The sequence below is a fragment of the Cervus elaphus genome, chromosome 4 (genome assembly GCF_910594005.1).
Source record: "Cervus elaphus chromosome 4, mCerEla1.1, whole genome shotgun sequence".
Lineage (NCBI taxonomy): Eukaryota > Metazoa > Chordata > Mammalia > Artiodactyla > Cervidae > Cervus > Cervus elaphus.
The window spans coordinates 58,608,915-58,633,008 of record NC_057818.1 but is presented as its reverse complement, the minus strand read 5'-3'; the positions used below and the strand labels follow the sequence as shown (position 1 = coordinate 58,633,008).

The 24,094-nt window shown below is 44.8% G+C and overlaps 2 protein-coding genes and 1 pseudogene across 2 annotated transcripts in view; 1 reads left to right on the top strand and 2 right to left on the bottom strand.

Annotated features, from left to right (window-relative positions):
* The window catches only part of LOC122692444 (thymosin beta-4-like), a 567,005-nt gene that overhangs the window by 130,496 nt on the left and 412,415 nt on the right, over positions 1 to 24,094 (bottom strand). The window lies entirely within an intron of this gene.
* The window catches only part of LOC122692415 (zinc finger protein 345-like), a 564,572-nt gene that overhangs the window by 171,356 nt on the left and 369,122 nt on the right, over positions 1 to 24,094 (top strand). The gene's annotated exons all lie outside the window — the stretch shown is intronic.
* Positions 7,678 to 24,094, bottom strand: part of LOC122691425 — a 49,521-nt pseudogene continuing 33,104 nt past the window's right edge.

Sequence of the window (24,094 nt, the reverse complement as noted above, 5' to 3'; positions counted from 1 at the left end):
CCTACATTCTCATGAGTCATGGTTGCAGAGTACCCAGGCTCTCCTTTTCTTGGATAAAGATGAAATAATCACCTAATCTTATGTTGTTCAGTCACTAAGTTGTGTCCAACTCTTTGCGACCCCATGGACTGCACCACACCAGGCTCCCCTCTCCTTTACTGTCCCCAGGAGTTTGCTCAAATTCTTGTCCATTGAATCAGTGATGATATCTAACCATTTCATCCTCTGCCACCGCCTTCTCCTCCTGCCCTCAATCTTTCCCATCATCAGGGTCTTTTCCAATGAGTCAGCTCTTTATATCAGGTGGCCAAAGTATTGGAGCTTCAGCTTCAGCATCAGTCCTTCCAGTGAATATTCAGGGTTGATTTCCTCTAGGATTGACTGGTTTGATCTCTTTGCTGTCCAAGGGACTGTTAAGAGTCCTCTCTAGCACCACAGTTGGAAAGCATCAGTTCTTCAGCACTCAGCCTTCTTTATGGTCCAACTCTCATATCCATACATGACTACTGGAAAAACCATAGCCTTGACTAGACGGATGTTTGTTGGCAAAGTAATGTCTCTGCTTTTTAATATGCTGTCTAGGTTGGTCATGGCTTTTCTTCCACCGAGCAAGCGTCTTTTAATTTTGTGGCTGCAGTCACCATCCACAGTGGTTTTTGAGCCCAAGAAAGTAAAGTCTGTCTCTTGCTAGTGTTCAAAGGGTGCTTATAAGTGTATAGTTTTAATAGTCCATTTTGGTGACCTGACAAACAGGATGAAGTCACAGTGACCAAATTGCCCTCATGGGCATCCTGTTCTTTTCTTAAGGTGAGATCCTGTTTTTTCCTGCTGATGTCCTGTTTTATCAGTTTATCAAGACTTGCCAGTTTCTCAAGACTACGTGACCCCCAGACCATGAGACCCCTTTGACTCCCTAGTAACAAGACCCCAGCTGCAGGATAAAGATACACTAAGGCCCCCTCCCTTCGGGATGCAATTCCCCATCGACAAGGTATAAGAAGGGATGGCTGTAAAGGGAGAACACTGGCTTCTCTCGAAAGGCAGCCACTTCTCTCTTCCTGCAATAAAGCTTTCTCTGCCGGATTGCCCAGTTCACTCTCCTCTCCGCGCTAGTCTGTCATCACCGTTTCTGCTTTTCCCCCATAAATTTGCTGTGAAGTGATGGGAATGTGTGTCATAATCTTGGTTTTTTGAATGTTGAGTTTAAAGAAAGTCAAAAAAAAAAAAAAAAAGAAAAATATCGTATATCAACACATGTATGTGGAGTCTAGAAAAAAGGTGTAGATGATCCTATTTTCAAAGTAGAAGCAGACACAAAGACATAGAGAAGAAATGTATGGATACCAAGGGGGGAAACGGGGTGAGGGGGATGAACTGGGAGATTGGCATTGACACCTATACACCCTTGATGCTATGTATAAAATGGATAACTGATGAGAACGTGCTCTATAGCACAGAGTACTCATTGCTCAGTGCTGACCTGAGTCAGAAAGAAGCCCAAAAGGGAGTGGGTGTATGTATATGTATGACTGATTTATTTTTCTGTGCAGTAGAGACTAACACAACTTTATAAAGCAACTATACTCTAGTGAAAATTAACTTAAAAAATTTCAGTGTTATCCAAGGATTGGCAGAGGTGGGGCTATGAATATTCTGTGTCTAGAGGATTTTCTGGACAGTGAAAACGATTTGTGGAAAGCTTTTTTTTTTTTAACAGTTAATTTTTTAATTCAAAGAATTTGAATTCTAAAAGAACAGTCAATAAAATGGGTACCGGATGTCTCAAGAAATATTCAGTCCCTTGAGCTCCGTGTGCCATTGAACTTGGAAGTATTGACAGGTACACTGAGACGGTCTTTGGTTTCCATATTATTAAGTCTGGATACTATAAAATTCTCAGAGGAAAACATAGGCAGAATATTATTTGACATAAATCTCAGCAACATCTTTTTCAATCCATCTACTACAGTAATGGAAGTAAAAGCAAAAACAAACAAATTAGACCAAATTTAACTCAAAAGTTTTTGCACAGCAAAGGAAACCACAAATAAAACAAAAAGCCCACAGAATGGGAGAAAATATTTGTGAGTGACAAGGAATTAGTCTCCAAAATTTACAAATAGTTCATGTAACTGAATATCCAAAAAACAAACAATACAATCAAAAAATGGGCAGAAGACCTAAACAGACACTTCTCCAAAGAAGACATACAGATGGCCAAGAGGCACATGAAAAGATGCTGAACATCACTAATTATTGCATGCATGCATGCTAAGTCACTTCAGTCGTGTCTGACTCTGTGTGACCCCATGGACTGCAGCCCACCAGACTCCCCTGTCCACGGGATTCTCCAGGCAAGAATACTGGAGTGGGTTGCCATTTCCTTCTCCATTGTCTGAAAGGTAACCAAAGGTAATTAAACCCAGAAGCAAGCTGAGAAGAAAGAAAAAAACAAACCCTAAAAAAACCAGAACTACTTCAATTACTCCTTTTTGAGCTAGTATTCCCATGCTGGTTCCAAGGGTGGGGAGAATTCCCTGACAGCCAAATGTACATCTTTGTTACAGATAAAGTTAGTTTTAACTCTTGGAGACTCTCACCCCCTTTTCACTAGATGATCACTAATTATTAGAGAAATGCAAATTGAAACTGCAGTGAGATATCACCTTACAACAGAATGCCCATCATCAAAAAAGTCTAGTACTAAAGAGGTCTGGAGAAAAGAGAACCCTCCTTGGTGGGAACATCACTGGTAGAAAGAATGTACACTGGTACAGCCAAAGTGGAGAACAGTATGGAGTTTCCTTTAAAAAAAAAAAAAAAAAGTAAACAAAAATAAATGGAAAGCTTATCCAGTTTGATTATTAATAAATTCAAAGCTTATAAATAATGGATACATGTCATTATATGTTTCTCCAGTGTCACAAACTGTACAACCCTGAAAGTGAACTATAAGGTAAACTATGGGCCTTAAATACTTATGATGTCACTATAGATTCATCAGTGGTAACAGAAGTACCCCTATGGTGGAGGAGGATGATAAAGAAGGAGGTTATATGTATGTGGGAATCAGAAGCATATGGAAATTTCTGTACCTTTCTCTGAATTTTGCTGTGAAACTAAACCTTCTCTAAAAAAAACCTTTAAACTTTAAAAAATACATTGTTATTGGGGCATGCACACTTGATAGGATCTTTTTAAAAAGATTTAATGCTCTCAAATAATATTTAGAGAATGGATATGTTTCCCTTGTTTTATTTTTACCTCATTAATGCACTTTATAGATGTGATAAAATATCAGGTAAAGAGTAGGGAGAGAACAAACTACAGCCACATAATTCTTTTATTTTTTAAATATTTATTTATTTGATTGAGTCAGGTCCTAGTTGTGGGAGCATGGGCTTAGTTGCCCTGTGGCATGTGGGATCCTAGTTCCCTGACCAGGAATGAAACCCACCTCCTCTGCATTGCAAGGCAGATTCTTAACCGTTGGCCCACCAGAGAAATCCCCCAAACAATTCTTAAAATGTAGAAACACACATACAATAAGGCAGCAACACCAAAAAAAACTCTCATCTTCAAATTCAATTACAATGTGCCTTATCACTTAATATTGATCACTACTTCCTTTGTGTATTATCAAATACACATTTACAGCATCATGTCCAAAGGCTTTGGTCCCTTCCCATTTTAATCCATCCTCCATGACTGCCTTTGGTTCATTTTCAGAGAAAGCTGTGATGTAAATACCTTGGCGTCCCCGGGTCTCTGAAGATGGAGGCCCCCTCACCTATGGATAGGTGGTCACAACGCAAATCATTTTGGGAATGCCTGTGGCCCCAGGGGTCTTCCCAGGTGGCTCAGTGGTAAAGAATCCAACTGCCATGCAGGAGACCCAGGAGACGCGGGATCGATCCCTGGGTCAGGAAGATCCCCTGAAGGGAATGACAACCCACGCCAGTATTCCTGCTGGGAAACCCCAAGGCCAGAGGAGCCTGGAGGGCTCTCGCCCACGGGGTCGCAGAAGAGCGGGACACGGCTGAGCTCCTGAGCACGGAAGCACGTGGCCCCAGGGAGGGGAGGGGGAGACAGGGCCCGGGACTCGGGGTAACTTTGGAAGATCTGGGAGAGCAAGCCTCACCGCGCCAAGGGCATCATGTGACTTTGTCCTCCACTCGCCTCCGCCTCCCCTTCCGCAAGCGCAGCTCGAGGCCACGGAGGGCCGCCCCCAGGAGGAGCCCCTCCCGGGCATCAGGCGGGCCGAGCCGGCGTTCTCAGAGGTTCCAGCCCCGCGCCCTCACCGGCTCAGGGCTCCCAGGGGTGCTGTGTGCGATGGCTCCGGCTCAGAGCCACGGAAGACGGGTGTTACAGGAGCCGCGTCAGCACCCACAGGGGCTCGTTCAACGTGCCGGCTCACGGCTTCCCCTCAAACCGGCCAACTCACAACTTCTTAGACTGGGGAGGCTTTGTATCCACGTTAAGGCTGCAGAGAACATCTTCAGGGAAGCGGTTCTCATCTGGGGGCCCAGGAGGCCCCTCCTCGCAAACTCCGGCCCCTGGTCCCTGGGGAGCAGCCGCGCCGCTCGTCTTCCGGCTCCCGGCGAGGCCCGGGCTGAATGCGGGGCTTCGGCGCATCTGCGAGGGCTCAGCGCCAGCTTCAGGCCCGGAGGGGCGGCGGGGTCTGCTGGGCCGGGGTCGGGAGGCGGACGCCGGTGCCGCTCACCGGTCCCGTGCTGGCGGAATCCGGGGAGCGAACACGTGTGGACACAAAGGAGGGCTTGACGGCGCGTCTCCGGGAGGAGCTGATCGTCCTCAATCTCTCCTGAGACAAGGCCAGGAGAGGTGGGCCTTCTCGGCTTTTCAAGCTCCTCCTGCCTGTGGGCGTGTGGGGAGCAGGCGAAGGCGCCCTGCTGACGCCTTGGAAGGTGTAATCTCAGGACGCTGAGATGATTCTTCCCCAGGACCTGAGGAGAAAACGACCCAGGGCAGGAGGAAAAGAGGAGGAAATGGCCGCTTCTCGGGTAAATGTCTGTCCTGGCTCAGAGGCTGTGTCTGCTTTTCCTCCTGAAATGCCCTGCATTAACAGTTTATAAACCTTTCATTCTCTACTTGTGATGTTGCCTATTGAGGTGGTTTTCAACTGCTAAATTTTTCCCTTTTTATTCTGATGATGGTCAAGATCAGAGCTTTAGAATGTTTCTCCCTCATGTCCCAGAGCCTTTTCTCAGGTGTGTCTCTGCATCAAGGCTGCCTGGAGAACTTGAAGCATCCTCACCGAGAATTAATGACTTTCCTTGTGGCTAAGAATGCTCCTGCCAACGCAGGGGACACGGGTTCCATGCCCGGCCATTAAGATCCCACGGGCCGCGGAGCAGCTAAGCCCGGGCCTAGAAGTACTGAGCCTGCGCTCTGGAGCCCTGGAGCTGCAACTGCTGAAGTGTGCACCCTGGAGCCCGCGCTGCACAAGGAGAGAAGCCCCCGCAGTGAGAAGCCCGTGCACCACACCGAGAGAAAAGCCCGCAGAGCAACAGAGACCCAGCGTAGCCGGAAATAAATGAATGAGCAAATCAAAATAGAAGGACCTGGGATTTAGGAGGACGGCTGGTTATAAAGGCTGCTAGGGAAGACCTATGAGGAATTTACATTTGCTTATGGATTTGCAGGCTGTTATCTAGCACGTGTGCTTATGTGAATAACTGGTGTCAAAGCAAGGCACGTGCAGGCCACCCGTCTACACAAATGATGCTAAGGCAGCAATATTATGGTCAGTGTAAGTAACTCTCGTCAATACTCCTATGCAATCCATATTGTAACCATCATAATGTCCCAGTAGTTAAAAACGAGGAAATGATGCACTGTACCATTTATGGAAAATATGATCTCAAGTTATTTGAGGGTCATGGCCAGTAGAAAAAGAGGAGTTACTATGAGATGTCATTCTACGTACATCCTAAGTCACTTCAGACGTGTCCAACTCCTTGTGACCCCATGGACTGTAGCCTGCCAGACTTCTCTGTCCGTGGGATTCTCCAGCAAGAATACTGGAATGGGTTGCCCTGCCCTTCTCCAGGGGATCTTCCAGACCCAGGGATCGAACCAGTGTCTCTTATGTCTCTGGCATTTGCAGACAAATTCTTTACCACTAGCATTACCTGGGAAGCCCCATGAGATGTCATCCTACTGTGTTACAGATACTTTCTACTCACCATCAGTTAGTGACGACTTAAAAAAAACCCAGGGGGATGCTAATGCTTGTATCAATGTTAACATTGGTAGTGGAATACATGTGTGCATGCTCAGTTGTGTCTGACTCTTTGCAACCCCATGGACTGGAGCTCACCATCCTCCTCTGTCAATGGGATTTCCCATGGCAAAAATATTGGAGTGGGTTGTCATATCCTTCTCCAGGGGATCTTCCTGACCCAGGGATCAAACCTACATCTCCTGTGTCTCTTGCATTGGCAGGCAGGTTCTTTGCCACTGAACCACCTGGAAGCTTGTTGCTGATAAGAACACTTCATCAATTATACATCAAGTTTAATATATGAAAAGCCGTTCACTTTTATTAATTAACTTATAGTAAGTTCACACATAATCTAAATAAAACTTTCCAAAGTTTATAATCTTTGATCAAAATACAGATTACAAGCATTTGGAAACATTCTTGTTCTTCTGATACAATGGTCAGAGAAATGTGATATTTATGGTTTACAAAACAGAGAGCAATTATTTAGTAAACAAGGATGTACATTCATTACATGACCTTTCAGGAAAAGGTTACATAGATTTTTCTTGGGTATCTGTGAAGATTTCCTGATTGCTACGATGTCAACTAAAATTCATGACTTCTAGTTATTGCAGTTATAAACATGCGTCAAGATTTCAGTGAACTGCCATCTTTATATCCATAAAAAACCATTGGCACACCTATTTAAAATTTAGACTCTCTTACTTTAATACAAAGAATTATTCTCTGAACACTTACCTAATGGTGACATAGAGGGATGTTTTAAACAATGACAGTCATCACCTTCATTTAGACTTCCACTATACATTTCACATTACAAGATCCTTAACAGTCCATAGAAAAGTAGATAAAAATTGTTTCCACCTAATATAGAAGGGTCTTGTTTAACTTTGAGGCAGCAAAGACCAAGAATATTAGTTTTTAAAAAAGCATATTAGTTCACATACATACTAGAAACAAAGGTCTAACCTGTAGTAATTTGAAAGTTGAGTTATATTAAATTTTATTTTCACATAATGTCAATATGAACAAGGATACAATGATAATAATTATATTGTCCAACATCTCTCACCTTGATCCTATGGTTCAAGTAACAAATAATTTTTCTAAGTGTTTTAACTATGGATTATTTTGTATAATATCCTGATTTAAAGTAATTCCAGAAAAGGGTTATTGACTGAATGCTCTCTTTGATGAATTCTCTGATATTTATTTAGACCTGAGTTTTAAAATTCGTTTTGTACATTTCTCACAGCATTAAACGTTCTTCCCAGGATGAACCCTCTGGCATTTTCTGATGTGTATGCTTAGGACAAACCTCTTTCATCACTTATTACATTTGTAGGGTCTCTCTCCAGCACATGCTCTCTGATGCTGAGTGAGCTGATGGTTCACTTCAAGGCTCTGTCACATTATTTATATTTGTAAGATTACTTGGCACTATGAATTATTTTACAGCAAGTAAGGTTTGAGTGTCAGTTAAAAGCTTTGCCTCATTCTTTACATTTGTATGGTTTCTCCCCAGTATGAATTCGCCTGTGTTTATTAAGGTTTGAACTCTGATTAAAGGCTTTGCCACATTCTGTACATTTATAAGGCTTCTGTCCTGTATGAATTTGCTGATGTTGAATAACATGTGAATGCCTGATAAAGGCTGTGCCACATTCTGTACATTTGTATAATTTTCCCAGTATGAATTCTCTGATGATGGATAAGGTTTGAGTGCTGATTAAAGGCTTTGTTACATTGTGTACATTTATAAGGCTTCTCCCTAGTATGAATTCTCTGATGTTGATTAAGATTTGAGGAAGTGATAAAAGCTTTGCCACATTCTTTACACTTGTATGGTTTCTCCCCAGTATGGATTTGCTGATGTCGAGTAAGTGCCATACTTTGGTTAAAAGCTTTCCCACAATTCTGACATTTATATGGCTTCTCCCCAGTATGGATTCGCTGATGTCGAGTAAGTGCCATACTTTGGTTAAAGGCTTTCCCACAATTCTGACATTTATATGGTTTTTCCCCAGTATGGATTCGCCTATGTTGATTAAGGTTTGAATTCCAAGTAAAGGCTTTGCCACATTCTGTACATTTGTAAGTCTTCTCTGCAGTATGAGTTCTGAAATGTCGAGTAAGGTTTGAGGGCTTGCTAAAGGTTTTGCCACATTCTGTGCATTGGTTAGGTTTCCCTCCAGTATGGGTTTTCCTGTGTCCGTTTAGATTTGATAATTGAGGAAAGACTTTCCCACATTTATTCCACTTGCAGTGTTCCCCCTTAGCATGAATACTCGGATGTTGAGTAAGTTGTGATGACTGGTTAGAAACTTGACCACATTCACTAAATTTGTAATTGTTTTCTTCAGTGTGGATATTCCTATCTGTAATAAGATTTGGGCTTTGATAAAAGACATTTCTACATTCATCCCTTTCATCGTGGTTCTCTGAACAGTGAGTTTTCTGATGATTCATGAGACCTGAGTCTTGGTCAAAGTGATTCCCAGGTTCTAGGCATGGGTAGATTCTGGCTCCATCATATATACTGTTGTAATAACTGAAGATGGAGTTCTCGCTTAAGGCCTCACTCGTTGGATTACACATGGAAGGTTGTTCCGCATTATCTGTACTATGATACCTATTGAATGACGGAGGCCAGATAAAGATTCTCTCATTATTATCGACATTACAGATATCGGAATAGGGAGAAAATGTTTGTTGGTGGAAAAATAATGAGCCCTCACTAAAGGATCTCTCAACTTGATCATAGTGAGATTTTCTTCCTTCATTTTCAAATCTCTGGCTTTCAGACATGTATGACTGACTGTTTAACTCAAACCTATGTTCCTACTGGCTTGAGTGATTATTTCTAGCATACACTAGATGACTTTCCATGTTTTCAAAATTTCACACCAGAGAATATGTTTTTTTTTTTTTTAAATCATATGGGTCCTTGCTTACAAAAACATATTTTTCTGCTGAACTTATTGACTTCAAATGGGATTTTTCCCAATTTGACACATATCCTCAATTTCTTTTGGCAATCATGTTTTCATCATGGATAATTGTCCATCAGTGACCATCAGGTATAATGGGATAAACTGGTGTCAGGTGAGAGAAACACTCGAGAAGACACATGGTCTCTGCTCAGGTACTTTCGGCAAAATTAAGGAAATCTCAATGTATCTTGAGAAAATTTCAGTTTTATACATTTTTACTCCAAAAATACCTCCCCTGTTCTGTATCCCTAATAACACATTTAAACAATAGACCTTTCTTACCAATGTAGAGAATAGTCAGGTTTTTTTCAAAAGTCTCTAAGGAATTCTAGACTGTGAGGAAAGCTGAGCGCCGAAAACTTGATGCTTTTGAACTGTGGTGTTGGAGAAGACTCTTGAGAGTCCCTTGGACTGCAAGGAGATCCAACCAGTCCATCCTGAAGGAGATCAGTCCTGGGTGTTCATTGGAAGGACTGATGCTGAAGCTGAAACTCCAGTACTTTGGCCACCTCATGCGAAGAGTTGACTCATTGGAAAAGACCCTGATGCTGGGAGGGATTGGGGGCAGGAGGAGAAGGGGACGACAGAGGATGAGATGGCTGGATGGCGTCACCGACTCAATGGGCATGAGTTTGAGTAAACTCCGGGAATTTGTGATGGACAGGGAGGCCAGGCATGCTGCGATTCACGGGGTCGCAAAGAGTCGGACACGACTGAGCAACGGAACTGTTCAGTTCAGTGTAGTCACTCAGTCCTGTTCGACTCTTTGCGACCTCCCCCCATCCCAAGGGGAATTCTGCATACCAATGCGTTCCCTTGTTGATCTTTCCAAAAGGGAATATTTCGAAAAACTGAAAGCTGTTAATTCCCTCTGGGAATGCTTCATGGCCTGTAGGGAGCCTGGAGGCAGAAAAGGAGAAGAGGCCCAGGCAGAGAGAAGAGCCAGATTGTGACTCATAAAATAAAAGAAAAAATAGGATTTAATAGTTGAAAACCACCTCGCCAGGCAAGAATATCAGAAAAAGAGAATTAAAGATGTGTAAGTTTTCAATCCAGGGCATTTAAGGAGGAAAAAGCAGACACAGCCTCTCACCTGGATCAGGACATTCCCCTGAGAAGCTGCTATTCCTTCTTATTCTTCCTTCTGCCCTGGGTCGTTTTCACATCACGACTGTGGAGGAATCACCTCAGCATCGTGAGATTACACCTCCAGAGGTGCCAGCAGAGCTCCTTCGCCTGCTCCCAACACCCCCACAGGCAGAAGGACCTTGAAAAGCGAGAAAGGCCGACCTCTCCTGTCCTTCGTCTCAGGAGAGATGCAGGACAATCAGCTCCTCCGTGGAGACCAATCTATCAAATTGTTGTTGTTGTCGTCTACTCTTCTTTCTTCATATAAATTCCCCCAAATTCTGCTCACACGGGTGTGTGGGCTGCACTGACTTGCCCCTTTAAAGCCGACGCAGAGCAGAACTTGCTGCCTCTTCGCGGACTGACGCAGGGCCTCAGGTCTCACAAATGCACCAGGGGCCGCGTCCTTAACCCGGGCCCCCCTTAGAGTCCCTTGGAGCACTTCCTACACACCACACTGATGCTCCCACGAGACCAGAGAACTCTGTGGGGAGGGCGCCGGGGAGGTCATGGCCTAACACTGGTCACGTGACCCTGATGGGAAACAGATGGAAATCACTTGGCAAATGGTTCAGATTCTTTATGAACCATTTCAGTGAATATGAACCCCTCGAGGTCAGGTCCCCACTCTAAGAAGTTACGAATCTGCAGGTCTGAAGTGGGGCCATGAAATGAGTCTTCAGCAAGTTCCCTGTTTGTTCTGATGCTTCTCCCCCAAGACCCACACTCAGGAGCCCTGAGCTTCAGCCCTCACCCTCAGCACAGCTGAGACCTCTCAGGAGGGGAGGGTTTAGGGTGGGAGTTTCTGAGGGAGGTCAGGCTAGAACCGGGCAGAGAAAGCTGCAATACTTGGGGCTCAGGCCTTTCTAAGTGACCCTGGGTGAGGTGCTGTGGTTCCCCAGGCTGAGTGTGGATGGGTCCATTCAAACCAGAGGAGCAGGATTCTGGTGAGCTCTGAGGGTGTCACTGAAGGGGGGCCTGTGAAGTAGGCCCTGGGGTTCAGCAAGACTGCTGATCTCCAGGAAGGGGGTCATCTAGTGCAGGTGCTCACAGGACTGGCTGGTGTGAGTTCAAGGACCTGCAGGCTGCCTGCTCCCCAGACAGACGCTGAGGCAGCAACAGCATGGAGCAGTTCAGGGGGCTCTCAACAGTACTCTGTATGATCCTTCTTATTAGAGCCGTCACCATGGCCCAGCAGTTACGGGGGCGCAGGGGAAGGTACATGTAGAAATGATGGAAAATATATTATCACATTATTTGAGGGTTAAGGGTAGTGAGGTAACTAATTGTTACAGATGCTATCCTCTGTGCTACCTAATAGTTTATTATTACAATCTCTCCCCCGTAACCTTAAGGAAGGTGGGAGAGGTTAATGTTGGTGGTGGATTAACACTTCATTCATTACACATCAACTTTATCACCAAAAACCATTCGATTTTATTAATGAACATATATGAATATCACACATAGTCATAATAAAACCTTTTACAATTCACTGCGTGACCTTAATTAAAATACAGATTTACAAACATAGACAACAATATTCATTTCTCTGAGACAATGATCTGAGAATTGTGACTTCTGTGGTTACAAAATAGAGGCTAATCATTTAATAAACAAGATGTAACTAGCTACATGACTCTTCTGGGAAGCCTTTCACATACTTTTCTAGGGTTATCAGAGATGCTGTTATCGCAAACATGTCAACTAATATTCATGACTTCGGTTGATATGATAAAGATACGTCCAATTCCAGTGAACTGTCATTGTCTTATCCTTAATAAGCAAATGACATAACTATTGAAAATTTAGAACAATCCTTTGTCTTACTTTGATACATGGAATTAATTCCAATACATTCTTTGATATTTATTTAGATTTGGTTAAATACTTTGGTACTTTTTTTTTTTTAACATCATTCACTTGTTTTTCTTGTATAAACCCTTTCCTGTTTTCTAAACTATATTTGGGACGAACCTCTTTCTTTTTTTTTTTTTATTTTTAATTTTTTATTAGTTGGAGGCTAATTACTTCACAACATTTCAGTGGGTTTTGTCATACATTGATATGAATCAGCCATAGATTTACACGTATTCCCCATCCCGATTCCCCCTCCCACCTCCCTCTCCACCCGATTCCTCTGGGTCTTCCCAGTGCACCAGGCCCGAGCACTTGTCTCATGCATCCCACCTGGGCTAAACCTCTTTCATCACTTATTACATTACTAGAGTTTCTCTCCAGAGTATACACTGCATATGCATTAAATAAGCAGGGTGATGATATACAGCCTTGACATTCTCCTTTCCCAATTTGGAACCAGTCTGTTGTTCCATGTCCAGTTCTAACTGTTGCTTCTTGACCTGCATACAGGTTTCTCAGGGGGCAGCTAAGGTGGTCTGGTATTCTCATCTGTTTAAGAATTTTCCACAGTTTGTTGTGATCCACACAGTCAAACGCTTTAGTGTGGTCAATAAAGCAGAAGTGGATGTTTCTCTGGAATTCCCTTTTTCTATGACCCAGTGAATGTTGGCAATTTAATCTGCATTTTCCAAATCTGGCTTGTACATCTGAAAGTTCTCAGTTCACATACAGTTGAAGGCTGGCTTGAAGGATTTTGAGCGTTACCTTGGTAGCACGTGAAATGAGTGCTATTGTGCAGTAGTTTGAACACTCTTTAGCTTTGCCCTTCTTTGGGACTGGAATGAAAACTGACCTTTTCCAGTCCTGTGGCCACTGCTGAGTTTTCCAAATTTGCTGGCATACCTAGTGAAGCACTTTCATAGCATCATCTTTTAGGATTTAAAATAGCTCAGCTGGAATTCCATCACCTCCACTAACCTTGTTGGTAGTAATTCTTTCTAAGGCCCAGTTGACTTCACACTCCAGGATGTCTGGCTCTAGGTGAGTGACATCATTGTGGTTATCTGGGTCATTAAGACCTTTTTTGTACAGTTCTTCTGTGTGTTCTTGCCACCTCTTCTTAGTCTCTTCTGCTTCTGTTAGGTCCATACCATTTTCGTCCTTTATTGAGCCCATCTTTACATGAAATGTTCCCTTGGTATCTCTGATTTTCTTGAAGAGATCTCTAGTCTTTCCCATTCTATTGTTTTCTTCTATTTTTTTTTACATTGATCACTGAGGAAGGCTTTCTTATGTCTCCTTGCTGTTCTTTGGAACTCTGCATTCAAATGGGAATATCTTTCCTTTCCTCCTTTGCCTTTTGCTTCTCTTCTTTTCTCAGCTATTTGTAAGGCCTCCTCAGACAGCCATTTGGCCTTTTTGCATTCTTTTTTGGGGGGATGATCTTGATCCCTGTCTCCTGTACAGTGTCACGAACCTCCGTCCATAGTTCCTCAGGCACTCTGTCTGTCAGATCTAACCCCTTGAATCTACTGTCACTTCCACTGTATAATCATGTTGTTGTTCAGTCGCTCAGCCGTGTCTGACTTTGCAGTCCCATGGACTGCACCACCCCAGGCTTCCCTGTCCATCACCAACTCTGGAGCTTGCTCAAACATGTCCATTGAGTTGGTGATGCTATCCCTTATCTTGTTCTCTTTTGTCCCCTTCTCGTCCCGCCCTCAATCTTTCCCAGCATCAGGGTCTTTTCCAATGAGTCAGCTCTTTGCATCAGGTGGAGTTTCAGTTTCAGCATCAGTACTTCCAGTGAGAATTTAGGACTGATTTCCTTTAGGATGGACTGATTGGATGTCCTTGCAGTCCAAGGGACTCTCAAGAGTCTTCTCCAATACCACAGTTCAAAAGCATCAGTTCTTCAGTGCTCAGCCTTGTTTATGGTCCAAATCTCACATCCATACATGACTACTGGAAAAACCATAGCTTTGACTAGACAGACCTTTGTTGGCAAAGTGATGTCTCTGCTTTTTAACATGCTCTCTAGGTTTGTCACAGCTTTACTTCCAAGGAGCAAGCATCTTTTAATTTAATTTATATTCTCCTCAAGACGTTGAGATCATCAGCCCTCTTTTGAGCTCTTTCATCAGTTTGGAGTTTCTTTTTCTGTCTGGAGTTAGGGAGTGTGGTAATTTCATTCTTTTCACTTGAGAAACCTCTTCACTGTCCTACAGTCTGGCTGTTAACAATTAACATTGCCAGCATCAGTGTAGGAGTGGTCCCTTCTCTCTACAACACTTTCCAGCATTTATTGGTTTTATTTTTATTTTATTTTATTTTATTGTTTGTTCATTGGTTTTAGGCTTTTTGCCAATGTCCATTCTGACCTGTGTGTGTTTTGATTGGCATTTCTCTTAAGATTTCGCCATGTTTAAATATTTTCATATGATTTTTAAAAAACCGGTGTGAGTAAAAGTGACCTCTGGAGATTGTCCACTTGACTGACTGCCCTGTTTTAAATTCTTTTTTTTAGGATCTACCAGAGGACATTTGTTGGGAATGGGTGTTTTTCTCCTCACAGCCCCGTAGGCCTGGGGAATATGAAGTGCCCATGAGCAGAGGTTTTTCAGTCGTTACCAAAAGTGGCCACAAGGCGGCAGCATTTCTTCACGCGCCACTGTTCCGGGTTTCGTTTGTTTTTAGTGTTTCTTTTCTGCTGGAGTAGAGTTGATTTCCGATGTGTTTGTTTTAAGTGTACGGGAACTTGGTTTAGTTGCACATGAACGTATCTCTGTTCTCTTTCGGGTTCTTTCCCTATATTGGTTCTCTCGGTGTGTTCAGTAGACTTCCCCGTGCTGTTCCGTTATTTTGGATTATCTATCTGATAATAAGCAGTGAGTGTGTTAATCCCAACCTCTTAATGTCTTCCTTCCCCTACCTTTAAAAAAAGTAATCATAAGTGAGTTTTCTAAGTCTGAGTCTGCTTCTGTTTATAAATTAGTTCATTTTAATGAACTTATAGATTCCACCTGTAAGGGATGTATTTCTTTCCTTCTCTGACTGACTTCACTCAATATAACAAAGCTCTCGGTCCATCCATGGTGCTGCCAGCGGCGTTTTTTCGTTCTGTTGAAGGCTGAGTGTGTTCAGTGTACAAATGAACCTTTTACTTTTCATTTCTCTATTGATGGATATTTTGGTTGATGCTGCTTTGGATATTGCCAATAGTGCTGCCCTGAAGAGAGGGCTGCGAGTGTCATTTAATATTAATATTCTTTCCGGATTTAACCCAAGGAGGGGGCTTGCCGGATCATGTACTAACTCGATAGTTAGTGTTTTAAGGGATGTTCATACTGCTTTCCTCCGTGGCTGCACCCGCCGATTTCCCTCCCCTCCCACAGTGTAGGAGGATTCCCTGTTCCCCTCACCCTCGGCAGCACCTAATATTTGTAGATCGTTTGGATGTCAGCTATGCTGATGGGTGTGAGGTGATACCATGGCGCAGTTTTGATTTGCATTTCTCCAATAGTTAGTGACGTTGAGCATCTTTCCATGTGCTCTGTGGCCTCCAGGATGCCTTCTTTGGACAAAGGCCCATTTAGATCTTTGGCCCATTATTCTAATGGGTTTTTTTTTTTTTTTGGATTGAGCTGCGTGAGCTGTTTCCATGTTTTGGAGATAAATTCCTTGTTTCTAAATTCAGTTCCAAACATTTTTTTTTCCCATTCCAAGGGTTTCTTTTTTAGTTTGGTTTACGGTTTCCCTTGCAGTGCAAAAGCTTTTGAGGTTGGAGACTCTTTTGTTGAGTTTTGTTTAATTTTTCATTATTCTAAAAGTAGATCCAAAAGAGTTTGCTGTGGTTTATGTCAAAGCGTGTTTTCTCTATAATTTCCTCAAGAGGTTTAGAGCAATTGTCCCTCCATTAAGCTCTTTAATTGATTTGGAGTTACTTTTTCTGTATGAGGATAGGGAATGTCACAGTTTCATTCACTGTTATCTTATTTGTTGTTATCTTGTTACCCTCTCCTCTGTGCCGACTCTTAACAATTTAACTTGGTAGCATCCGTGCAGGAGAATTCCCTTCTCTCCAAAACCTTCCAGCATTTATTGTTTGTGAACTTTTTGACAAAGGTCATTTTGACCCATGTGAGGCAACACCTCGGAGTTTTGATTTGCGTTTTGGTAAGACTGCAGGGTGTGGAGGCTTTGCGTGTGATTAAAAAAAAAAGTGTGAGTAAAACTAACCTGTTGAGATTGGCTTCTTGACCGTCTGCCCTCTTTTGACTTCTTTTTCCAGGACGCATCCGAGGACATTTATTGAGGACAGGTGTTTTTTCGTTAAATTCCTGCAGGCCTGGTAAATAATGAAGTGCCCTTCCGCACAGGTTTCTCAGTTGCTGTTGCCAGATGTGGCCACAAGGGGGCAGCATTTCCTCATGCTCCACTTTTTTTTTTTTTTTAAAGTTGGTGTTTGTTTTCTGTTGGAATACAGATTTCTGGAATCTGGAATATTTCTGTTGGAATTCCTGTTGTGCTTGTTTTAGGTTTACAAGAACTTGATTCAGTTATACGTAGATGTATATCTATTCTCTTCTTTTTAGGGTTTTTTTTTTTTTTTCCCCATATAGGTTCTTTCAGTGCTTTCCGTAAGATTCCGTGCTCTTCAGTAGGGTTTTTTTTTTTTTTTAATCTGTCTGATAATAAGTAGTAGATATATGTTAATTCCAGCGTATGAATGTCTCCCTGCCCCTACGTTTTTTGAAATAATCATAGGTGGGTTTTAATAGTCTGAGTCTATTTCTGTTTATAAATCTGTTCGCTTGAAAGAATTTATAGATTCCACCTGTAAGTGATATAATATCTCCCTTTCCCTCTCTGACTTCTCTTAGTAGGATAAATCTCTTGGTCCATCCATGCCATTAATGGCATTTTGTTGTGTTTCTTTCTGATGGCTGAGTGTATTCCAGTGTCTAGATGGATCAGTTACTCTTCATTTCTCTCTATTGATGGACATTTTGGCTGAAGTGCTGTCTTGGAACTGGTGAATAGTGCTGCCATGAAAACAGAGGAGAAAGTATCACTTTAAATTATGATTTTATCCAGATCTAGGGGAAGGAGTGGGCTTGCCTCATCAAGTGGTAACTATATTTAGTGCTTTAAGGAATCTCCATACTGTTTTTCTTAGTGGCCGCACCCTCTCATTTCCATCCCCGCCCACAGTACAGGAGGAGTCCCTGCTCCCCTTGTCCTCGGAAGCACTGAATCTTTGTAGATCTTTTAGAGGATGGTCATTCTGAGGGGGTGAGCTGATACCTCGTTGCAGTTTGATTGGCATTTCTCTAACAGTGATGCTGAGCATCTTTTCACGGGCTTTATGGCCATCTCGATGCCTTCTTTGAAGATACATCCATTCAGATCTTTGGCCCATTTTTTCTCTTGGGTTGACTGTTTTTTGATATTGAGCTGCAGGACCTGTTTGCATGTTTTGGAGATGAATATGTTGCTTTTAAATTCGGTTGCATTTTCTCCCTGATGTTTAGGGTTTTCTTTTTCTTTCATTTTGAGTTTCCCTTGCTATGCAAAAGCTTTTGAAGTTAATGAAGTCCCTTTTGTTGAGCTTTAGTTTTCATTATTTTAAGAGTGGATCCAAAAAGAATTTGCTGCGATTTGTGTCAAACCGTGTTCTGCCTATATTTTGCTTAAGAGGGTTAGAGTAATCGTCCCTCAATTTAGAACTTTAATTGATTTGAAATGTCTTTTTCTGTAATTGGTTAGGGACTGTCGGTTTCATCATTTTTCACTTGTTTAAGGAACCTTCACCCTGTCCTCCACACTGGTTGTTAGCACTTTGCCAGCATCAGTGTAGAAAGATTCCCTTTTCTCCACAACTGCTCCAGCATTTACTGTTTGTAGACTCTTTGACAAAGGCCATTTAACCAATGTGAGGAGATACTTCCTTGTAGTTTTGATTTGGGTTTCTACAAGATTTCATGATGTGAAGGGCGTTCATGTGATTTTTTTTTTAAACAGTGTGAGTAAAACTGACCTCTCAAGGTTGGCCTCTGGACCATCTGCTCTGTTTTAAATTCTTTTCCCAGGACCTACGAGGGCATGAGTTGAGGACAGGTGTTTTTTCCCTTACATTCGAGCAGGCCTGATGAATATTAAGTGCCCATCAGCGCAGGTTTTTCAGTTGCTGTTACCAAAAGCGGCCACAAGGTGGCAGCATTTCTTGATGCCCACCAGCGCCTTAGGGCAAGTCCTGTTCTGGGTTGTTAATTAGAATGGATACACCCACGGCTGTGTCTCCTTACTTCTCCCTGATGAGCCTTTATCCCTGGACAGATCTCAACGATTGCCACACCCCTCTGTAGAAGGAGCTGTCCTCTGTCAGTGGGGTGACCCTAAGGAAGGAGGCTGGAGGTGGGAACCCCGCCACCAGGAGACACGGAGCCCAGGGCACTTTGCAAAGCTCTTCCAGCCCAGAGACCCCACCATCCTTTGGGGGCACCAGGGTTGGTCCTGCTGCAGGAGGGTCCCCTGGATCTGGAGACTGTGGGCTCATGCAGACGGGAACAGGCGGTCCAGGTCCATGGGGTGGGGGGCTGTTTGCCTGGCACACGCTCCCCAGCGCCCTCAGCCCCAGGACAGCCCAGCCCGGGGTCCCAGCCTGCTCAGACTCCAGGGTGTGACACCAGCCCAGGTCCCCAAGGCCTGAGGGGAACAGAGTCAGCAGTTCTTTTCTCTTTTTTAAAAAATGTGTTTTTTTGAATTGTAGTTTACAGGGGTTATCTTGTGGTGGCTTGAACGGCAACTTGATTCATTTATTCATGGACGTACATATATTCTTTATTGGTTTCTTTTCCCACAGAGGTTATTACAGAGTGTTGAGAGGGTTTCTTGTGCTTTGTGGTGGGTCCTTGTGAATTATTTTAGAAGTATAAATAGTACTGTGTTTGTTATTATCAACCTGCTAATTTCTTCCTGCCCCGCACATTTCACTTTGAGGAACCATAAGTTTATTTTCTAAGTCTGTGATGCTGTTTCTGTTTTGTAAAGAAGTTCACTTGTATCCATGTTTAGATTCCACCTGGAAGTGGCTTTGCTTCTCGCCTCTGGCCCCTGGCGGTCTGGCGGGGAGCACGCTTGGTTCTCATCCGGGCTCCCCACATTCAATTCAGGCTGCTGGCTACACTTAGGACAGGAGCTCCGATTTTCCCTTGTGACCCTACTGGTGCTGTGGCTGTGCTATTTCTTTCTCTGCCTGATTTACACAGCGGTTGTTTCTTGCATTAGCAAACATATGAGCCTCTGATGAAACAATGACATATAATTCCTCACAAGCTCAATGATGGTAATGGCTTAACTTTAAATTTGGGAAGAAGCTCCAAGTGGGAATATTTTCATGGACCACAGAGGCTGGAGAAACAGGTAGTCCAGCGGCTCTTGGCTACTGCGTTATGGCCTCGTCCAGTAACGTTGCACTGAGCGCCCTGTCAGCGGAATCTCTGCCAGGCCTGGGAACGAACATTCCTAGCACCATGGCTCAAACCGGATGTGAAATGCCACCAAAACCGTGGTCAGACTTACGGCCATGAAGGGGCCATGCTGACAGGAAGCTGGCACCTGCTGTCTGCTCCTGCGAAGATTAAATCAGGAGCCACTGCCATTGTTGACCTTCAACACTCCCTGAAAGGCGTTGAGGGGCGAGATCAGGAATGAGGCCTCTGTGCTCTGGGAAAACTGGCAGAACAAGCCTTCAGATAGTTAGATGTTTTCAGGTAAAGATTTTCATGAGCCCAGATTCCTGCCTCTTCTCATGCCTAGAGAAGCACTAAAATCAGTAACTGTGACAACTGCTCTGGGTTTTGTGATTTATTTGTGTTCTAATAATACCACATCAGAGGTTAAACTCTATTTAGATAAATCTAGACAACTGGCTACCAGGCTAAAGGTCTCCTTGAAGTGCTAGGTCTAGACTGGAATTCAAGCTTACTCTCCTGGGGGGGAAAAAAATGAGAGATCTACTTTGCTTATTAATGTTCAAGTTTTCACTCCTCCAACTACTTCGACTGAGTCTGTCACACCTCCCTTAGTCACTCTGGCCTGATACAAACGACGTCAAAGTATGTGAGACCACAGCAGAAGGCTCCATTCCCTTGGAGAGGGTAGCACAAGTGCTGACTCTGTCTAGATCAAAATTGCTAAAAAGCATAACCTGGCTCTCACTCCTGCTTGGGCCCTTGGTCACAGTAATTCTTTTGCTGATCTTTGGCCCCTGCCTTTCTAAATCTCCTTGTTAAATTTGCCTCTTTCAGGTTACTATAGTTTCACATCAAGATAATGGTGATGCAGAGATTCCAGCCAATTCTCAGAACAGATTCTGTGGGAATAACAACAGAAGTCACCCTGGGGTCCCTTAATGAGACAGGGCGAGAGCTCTGTGACCCCAGCTAGGTGGGGTCTACAGTCCCATGCCAGCCTGAAGAAGCTACAGAAGAGAGACCTCCACCTCATCTTCCCAATAAACATTTTTTTGGTTCGTGTGTCTCAGAGGGATTTAAGGTAGAAGACGAGGGCCCCCAGGCTGGAAAGCTGGTCTGTCGAGTGGAGTAAAGTTGAAGCTTTGTTCTCACCCAGACACTCCAAGGACAGACCTAGCGGCAGAAGCTGAGCCCTGCTGGGGTAAAGAGATAAAATGCCCAGTCCTGAGGACAGGGAAAGCTTCCCTCTCGGCCACGTGCAGGAGGGCTACTTGGGGCTGAGAGAAGCATGTGGCCCCATCCCACAGGAAGTGTGGACACGCACCACAGGCCCGTGTGGGGGATCACCGTGAGGAAAAGGCTGTACATGCGTGCTGGGGAGGGTCCAGGGAAGAGTGGGTGTGGAAAAGAAACAAGGTAAGAGGCCACAGGCAAACAGGAGCCCAGGCGGACGTCCAGGGCGGGGAAGTAGCACCGAGTGCTGGCACGGCAGGCACGGTGCTGACGAGCGCAAAGGCCTCAGTGAGGACCGGCGGCAGGCTTCAGGCCAGAGTCGGGCCTCAGAGCCAGTCGGGCCTTGTGAGAACCAGGGTAGAGCCGTATGAGAACCGGAATCTTACCTTAGTGAGGACCGGCGGCAGGCTTCAGGCCAGGGTCGGGCCTCAGAGCCAGTGGGCCTTGTGAGAACCAGGGTAGAGCCGTGTGAGAACCGGAATCTTACCTTAGTGAGGACCGGCGGCAGGCTTCAGACCAGAGTCGGGCCTCAGAACCAGTCGGGCCTTGTGAGAACCAGGGTAGAGCCGTGTGAGAACCGGAATCTTACCTTAGTGAGGACCGGCGGCAGGCTTCAGACCAGAGTCGGGCCTCAGAACCAGTCGGGCCTTGTGAGAACCAGGGTAGAGCCACATGAGAACCAGAATCAGTGAGGACCTGATTCCGAAACCAGTGAGGGGAGGGGCGGGGTCCCTGGGGAGGAGAGGGGAGGCAGGGCCTCCGGGGAGAAGCAGGGTGGGGTGGGGTCCTGCCAAGGTGGGGCCTCCGGGGAGGGGGCTGTGAGGTGGGGCCTTAGTGATTTGGGTCTTAGGCTCTTGTCCACTACCTTTCAGAGAACAGTTGTTGAGAGTAAGGTTCTTTTTCTTTAAGTAGGCCCCAGGCTTGGTGAGGGCCTTCCCAGTGGCTCCGCAGTAAAGAATCTGCCTGAGATGTAGAAAACTCAGGAGACGTCACTGGTTGGATGCCTGGGTCAGGAAGATACCTCGAGGGGGGCATGGAAACCCATTCCAGAATTCCTACCTGGAGAATCCAACGGACAGAGACTGGCGGGCCACAGTCCACAGCGTCACAAAGAATCAGACACGACTGAAATCAACTGAGCGCACACGCAGGCTTGGTGGATGTTAACTGCCCCCAGATTTTCCAAGTCGTTTTTACCAGGGTCAGGCCTAACTTGTACCAGAGTCAGGATTAAGCCAGAACCACAGTCAGGCCTGCGGGTGGACCACGGTCAGGCCCAAGTGTGGACCAGAGTCAGGCCTCAGTGTGGACCAGGGTCGGGCCTGCCTGTGGACCAGGGTCGGGCTTTAGCATGGTCCACAGTGAGCCCTTAGTGTGGCAGGTCCAAAATCAGGCCTTAGTGTGAATCAGAGTGAGGCCTTAGCATGGTCTAGAGTCAGGCCAAAGTCAGTACCAGAGTCTGGCCTTATACTGGACCAGAGTCTGCCTGAGTGTGGACCAGAGTCAGGCCTGAGTGTGGAACCCAGTCTACCTGATGCATGACTGTTACCCACTTAGGTCTGGCTCTGGTCCAGACCTAGACCTGACTCTGGTCGACACTCAGTACAGACTCGGGTCCACACTAAGGCCTGACTCTAGTTCGCACCAAGTCTGGTCAATGCTAAGGCCTGTCTGTTCCACACTAAGGCCTGAATCTGCTACTCACTAAGGCCCGTACATCATAAATCAGTTCAACCTCAAATAAGTTATAATTAGAGCTGGCATGAGCTTAGTCAGAAACTGACAGAAAATTTCAAAGCTATTATCCAGCAATAAAAAATAAATTAAAAACTCATATCTGTGTATGAATTTTCATTGATTGGGCTCCCATGCCTGGGGAGAGATCTGGAGAAAAACTAATATTTTAGAAGACAGCCACACCCCAGTGATATCGGCAGCTCTAGGTTCAATAACCAAGACGGTGAAGCAACCGACGTTCAGAAGGAGAGATGACAGAGAGAAAAGACGCAGTACAGACACACAAGGCGATGTTATTCTACCACAACATGTGATGAAATAATGCCTTTTCCAGCCGTGGTGACAGAAAACGTACGATCATGATCTCGTGGAGACCGCCGTGAGCGGGCCTGGAGAGAGATCTCGGCTCCCTGCCCGGAGTTGAACCAGGGCGCCCTGGATGAAAAGCAGGCCTGCCACCCATGAGACCGCCGGTGGCCAGAGTGTAGAAGCAAAGTGACCTTTGGTCGTTCCCTGGTTTGAACCCAAGAATATTTTAAGGAGGGAAGAGGTGTAAATACGTATAGAAGTCCATTGTTATCGACACAGCATAACATCTGGGAGAGCGTAGAGAAACACAGGGTGTTTAAGACAGGCGCGGTGTAGACATGCAGAACCAAGAGAAGTGTGTGTGTCCTGAGGAGGAGCCCAGGGGGAGATGATGTAAGTCCCTCATTCAGGACCATCCTTCTGGGTCTTCGGTTACCTTTGGCCAATCACCTTGTCTCTTTTTGCACACCTGACTGGTCCCTGCACCCTCCCCATGACGTGGGCACAACATTTGCTAAGATTTATCCCCCCCCAGAGGCCTTTAGGTACATGTCCACATTTATATGAGATGCGGCCCCCTCCCTTTTCGGCCATAAAGGCGCCTTCCTGCCCTTGTACAGGGCAGTCTTCTTTGACCTCAGGAGTGGGCCCCTTATCTCTTCACTCCAGCAGACTTCAGCTTCTGCCACTAGGTTTGTCCTTGGAGTGTGTGAGTGAGAACAAAGCTGCCATTTCACTCCACTTGACAAACACCAGCTGTCCAGCCCAGAGGCCCCTCTATCTCCTACGTCAAATCCCGCTGAGAGACATGAACCCCAAAAATCTTTATTGGGAGGCTGAAGGGCGAAGGTCTGTCTTCTGTAGCTTCTCCAGGCTGGCGTGGGGCTCGTAGACCTTACCTAGCTGGGGGCATGGAGCTCTCACCCTGTCTCATTCAGGGGCCCCAGGGTGACTTCTGTTGTTAATCCCACAGGATCTGTTCCGAGGAGTAGCTGGAACCATTATCTTGATGGGAAACCATCATAATCTGAAAGAGACAAACACAACAAGTGGATTTAAAAAGCCAGGGGCCAGAGATCTGTGATAAATTATCACAAATTATTGTGAGC